Raw genomic sequence first — 6,000 nt, 5'->3', positions numbered from 1 at the left:
AGCACTAGAAAAAGTTCAGAGAAGAGCGACAGGGCTGAGTCCAGGGCTACAGGGGATGAGTTATGAGGAAAGGTTAAAAGAGCTGAGCCTTTACAGTTTAAGCAAAAGAAGATTAAGAGGAGACCTGATTGAAGTGTTTAAAATTATGAAGGGAATTAGTCCAGTGGATCGAGACGGTGACTTTAAAATTAGGTCATCAGCAACACAGGGACACAGTTGGAAACTTGTTAAGGGTAAATTTCACACAAACATTAGGAAGTTTTTCTTTACACAAAGAACGATAGACACTTGGAATAAGCAACCAAGTACTGTAGTGGACAGTAAGACTTTCAAAACTCAACTTGATGTTTTTTTGGAAGAAATAAGTGGATAGGAGTGGTGAGCTTTGTTGGGCTGAATGGCCTGCTCACGTTGAGATTGTTCGTTCTAATGTTTTAAATGTTCTAATAGATGATTTAAGATGGCAGAAAGAAATACAAATGCAAAATCAGAGGGGGTCCTCAATTCAAAGAGGATACGTATGTATCGTGGCCATCCGGGTGCAGGAATGACAGTTCTCCATGAAGTGAGAAAATTGGGGACGCCAACCGGGTCATCCCATTTATCGTCCAAGGACAACAAATAGATTAAACAAAATAAACTGTCTTCGGTGTGCACTTCCCAGAGTATCAAAACCAACAAAATAAGGCAGTTGGGTGCTGATTAGCTAAGGTTTGAGTCACAGCAGTAGCAGAGCTCGCTTGTGTCAGAAATGATGCTGCCTTCGGGGAGGCTCAGGTTTTTATGGAGGCTGCACCCAAAGGGGCGGAGTCATTGTCTCTTATTGGGCGGTTTCTCTGCACTGGGTGGAAATAAGGAGATGACAGTGTTAGCAATAGCGCCCCCTCTCGTCCCAGCGAGGTATTATATACCTTCACAGAGGGCAGTATAAATAACAAGTTGATTATCACATACATGTAAGAATTTCTCTGTACTCTGTACAAGTGACAATATTCCATCTTGCTAACCTACTTTATTCAGGTCAGTGTTTAGGGACATTCAGAGCCATCCCAGCAATCATCAGGCTCAGGGCCGGAATACCATCTGGACAGGATGGCAGACCAGCACAGGGTGAACTCACACACACACACACACACGCACACACACACACACACACACACACACACACACATTAGGGCCAGTTTCAATTCACCTAAACTGGGTGTGACAATAATGACACTCAATTGATACATACAGAAAGTAAAAGTGTTAATTCAAATGTAAAAGAGAAATTCAGAGGAGGCAAAACTGACTAAAATACATAATCAGAGGTGTCCATGATTCAAAGGCTTCATGTTTTTACATAACCACAGAAGGTCAACATCAAAATTAATAAAGCAATACAGAAATTCGGCCTTGAAAGACAATATGGAGTCCGAGGGACACACTTGTCAACATAACAAAACGAGGAGGGTAGAAAGGCAGTAGAGGATTGAGGTAGGATGGTAAAAGTAAATGAAGATGCAAAGTCTGAGGAAATTCAAAGTTCATGTTCAGAGGGGATTCCTGTTTCTACATAACAATGCAAGCTCACGGAAAATGAAATAGAAGACAGAAATCCGAGAACGTAACAGAATTGAATGAAAACATACAATCTGACAAGTTACACGTTTTAAATAATAGTGGGAGCCAAAGAGAATGTCAAAATTTAAATATCATAAAAAATTCAAAGGGAGGCAGAACTGAATGACAATATGCAGTTTTAACATAACACACCTCAAAAGAATGCCAGAGTTCAAATACATGAGGGAGCCTGACTCCCGCCATTGCTCAGGTGTATTTGTGTAGTGGGTTAAGGCAAAGACAGCAATTATTGATGTGTTTTTAAATGCTGACCCTTTTGTCATTTCTGGCTTATCCCATCTGTCATCAGCACTACACCACTCTCAGTTTGGCTGCTCTCATGAATCGTGAATTTGTTCTTTGTGTGTTTGATTGGATTCTATAACTGCAGTAACTTCTTGCTGGGTTGGAGTCAATGCATTTCCTGGTTCACTGTGGCTTCATGAACACGTTTAACCACATTGGCTTGTTGAATAACTGACTCCATGGACTGCAGAAAGCAAGCAGTGGGGGACCGGTGAGGGATTAGGAGTTAACAGACATCGCTGCAGGTCTCCGTATTATTATAGCAGACAGCATCAGTGGAGAGACCGGATAATTTTCTAAAGATGATTCAAAGCTGATCCATTCAAATTTCATTTAAGATTAATACAAATCATAATGCTGCATTGGCATCAAAGGTGAAAATTGTAACTGCCTTACAGGTCAGGTCAGGTCAGGTCAAGTTGAGGAGCATGTACTGATACAGTGTGCTGCCACATCCACCACATGATGAAACAGCTCGGGATCCTTATTGCCAAACCCCAAGAAGACCAGTCCAGTCCCACACTCCGAAAATAACCCTCTATTTGCCACAGTCTGGTGTTATGTGGCCTGGTCCAGCTGCTTGGGTCCTCAACAATGAGGATCCTCTGAGCCACAACAAATGGCCATAGTGCCATAACTGACGCTCCCTCACAATGCTGGTGCCTCATTTGGGACTCCATGAGCAACTGCTCATTCAACACAAAGTCAAACCAACGGTACCCAAGGATTCTCTGAAGAGACACAGTACCAAAGGAGTCCAGTCTTCATCTCAGGGCACTGGATGGCGTCCATGTCTCACAATCATATAGCAAAACAGGAAGCACCAGGACTCTAAAGACTTGGTCCTTCGTCCTTTGTCCAAAGATATAAGAAGCGCCATACACCCCTGTCTAGCGACTTCATTACCTCCCATGCTCTCCCAATCTGTCTACTGACTTCACAGGAAGAATCACCAGAGACATGAATGTCACTGCTGAGATAAGTAAACCTCTCGACAAGTCGACACTCTCTCTGCAAACAGACACACAGCTGATGGCTGTGCCTAAGCGCTCATTAAAGGCCTGGATCTTGGTTTTTATCAGGACACTCAGACTCCTCGCTCAGTCTTTTGAGACCCCCGATCAGCGCCTCCATTGACCCTGCAAAGATCACAGCATCGTCAGAAAAGTCAAGCCGCTGGACCCCACGATCAAGATCTGTGAATCTTTCTTCACCAACAGATGCCCCACAGCCACTGGACCCCATGATCCTTTCCAACACCCGGTCCATGCAAGCGGTGAACAGAGTAGGAGCAAAAACACACCCCTGACGAACCCCAGAATCAACTGTGAAGAACGCAAAGGTTCTGCCTCCACTCTGCACAGCACTCACAGTACTAGTGGACAGGCCAGCCATGATATCCAGCAACCTCGAGGGGATCCTGTGAAGTCTCAGGATGTCCCACAGGGCAGCTCGATCAACTGAGTCAAACGCTTTATGAAAATCAACAAAGGCTGCAAAATAAGTCTGCCGATATTTGTGTTAACTGCCTTACAATGAAATGAATTTGAGTAAATGTCTGTCCTGGAGTGAAAAGACGACTTATATTAATTTTAAATTATTTTACTCCAACAATCCAGGAGGAACTGAATCTACAGGACTTTAATTACAGGTTTTGCAAGCTGCCTTTTTTGTACATTCTTCCCGTCTTGTACTAGTCTGTGTGTGACAGATAGGGGGCACCACTGAGTCTCAAACCACACAACACAAATACAGTCACGAGCTGATAATACCAACAGAGGTTTTTATTATAAAAATACCCAACAAAGGTTTCTCCAACGGTTGCAGAAGCACAATTACAAACAAATTCTTCTTCCTTTCTTCTCTCTCTGTCCACCTCCCTCCATCGAGTGTTGCCTTCCTTCCTCCTGACTCAACTGAAGGAGGCTGGATGGCTTTCTTTAATGTCAGATTACTTCCAATGGCAGGGCAGAGCCCGATGGAAGCACTTCTGGGTCAAGCAGAAAAACAGGGATCATGAGTCCCAGCAACACCCCCTGGCAGCACCCATGGGACCCAGCAGGGCTGACTTATGGCACCGCAACTCCCATCATGCTCTGCAGGTGTCGACATGATTACTAAGGTCCCAGAATGCTGCCATCTAACAGATTGGGGATAAACATCTTCCTGAATAGGAGCCTTCCCCCTCTGCTCCTTTGTTTTGTCCTCTTGTCCATGTAAGGGTCCCACATCCATTCCAGATGGGATGCCAGTCCATTGTTGTCCATCCTCTCCTCTCAGCAAGGATCCTCCTTTTCTCCCAGAAAAGATGCATGATAATCCAGCCTGGCACTTGTGTTAACTGACTTACGACTTAATGGTGGAGAGAAAAGAAGCCAAATAGACTCTACAGAGCTGCAGAACCTGTTTCAGTTAGTTTATAATTTGAGAACGGATGGACATCGTTGGACTAGGAATCACAGAATTAGTTGGAGAAAGGAAGAGGGGCTTAAAAGATCAAACACTCTGATCAGAGCCATGCGTCAACAAGACAAGCTAGCCAATCAAATGTGTGCAGTGTCACATGGCCCAATACCCTATATGTGCATTTTCACATAAATACAGTACGGCTCATCTGAGGGACAAAAATAAAATGACAGAAAGGCAACAGAGGAAGTGACGCCACAGATTGTGACCCAAATGGCCATTTTATCTGGACATTAGAATATATAATCTATGAATAACACCGACTGCTAAATCAAAAGCCTCCCAGGCCAACATCCATTCCTTGACACTTCTGATTCTCACTGTTAACATTCAGATTTTGCAATCCTTTTTTTTTCTATTATATTTTCTTCTATTTGGTATTGTTATATGTTAATAAATGCTACACTGCCTTTATATTTTCAACACTTTGTATATTATCTAGAGTGATTGAAATAATAAGAGGGCACCAAGTGTGGGACGACTGGTGCTTTCTGGACCACAGGGTTTATTAAGGCACAGTAATTAGAACAATTGCAGTAAAAGTAAGGCATTATTTCGTTGGTAATTGGCATTAAACCTAAAGAGTTGAGCTTTTCTGTGTGTCTCAAGGATCCCCGCATGTTTGTTAGTGCTGGTGACAGTCAGTCCTGCGTCTAGAGAGAATCCTATGTGGAATACTGCGGAGCAGCTGGCAATTGGCACCAATTGAGACATTTTCTGGATAGGGTCGCTGTGTGTGTGTGTGTTAATCTTCAAGGCCAGGAGTAGATGAACCTAATCAACGTACCTGTTAAGTCTCACAATCTTCACAATAATACAATTTCTACCATCAATTTAAGAGTGAAAGCTACTAACACCATCCTCAGTCATTCACTTTCTACCACATTCTGAACAGCAACTTGGCACGCAGTAAAAAAAATTGCATCTCATGTTGTGGTTCACATGGAAAATGGCAGCAAACAATGGAACACGTGTGTTGTTTCGTCATATACGATTCAGAACGGGGTAACAGCTAGGATGGCAGGACATGTCCTTCATTTATGAGATCGCTCAGCAGCTCCACTTCCGAACTCCTAATGTGTTCCAAGGTGGACAGACCTAAAACCGCGTTCCAAGACGCTGTGTGTCTTATTGCACTATCTCTCTTTCTCTAATTCTGTTTTTCAAGTGTTTATTTAAGCAATACTTTCTAAACAAATTCGCTTTCCTTTTGTAGAAGGTTGTCGTGGCTTATTTCTATCACACTTAATAATGATATGCAGGTGTAGAGCAGCTTTAGCTTTTTCAAATACTCGGGGGCTCTGCACATGGATGCACAGAGTCCAGACCGACTGGTGGGATACGCCTAATCCAACGGGCACCTCATGTTGTGGTTCACTCGGCTAAGACATGGCAGCAAGCGATGAAACACGTGTGTTGTTTCATCATGTATGATTCCGAATGCGGTAACAATTGTGAGTAGTAAGACCAGACACATCCTTCATTTATCATATCCCACAACAGCCTCTCTTTTGGACTGCAAATGTGTTCCTGGCATGAGACAAAGTGGGCAAACCGTAAACTGCATTCCAGAAAGCCATGTGTTTCATTAGGTTATTCCTGACTAACCCCCATTCCTCTATTTCT

The sequence above is a fragment of the Erpetoichthys calabaricus genome, chromosome 12 (assembly GCF_900747795.2).
Source record: "Erpetoichthys calabaricus chromosome 12, fErpCal1.3, whole genome shotgun sequence".
NCBI lineage: Eukaryota > Metazoa > Chordata > Cladistia > Polypteriformes > Polypteridae > Erpetoichthys > Erpetoichthys calabaricus.
Note: the sequence above shows the minus strand (reverse complement) of the source record.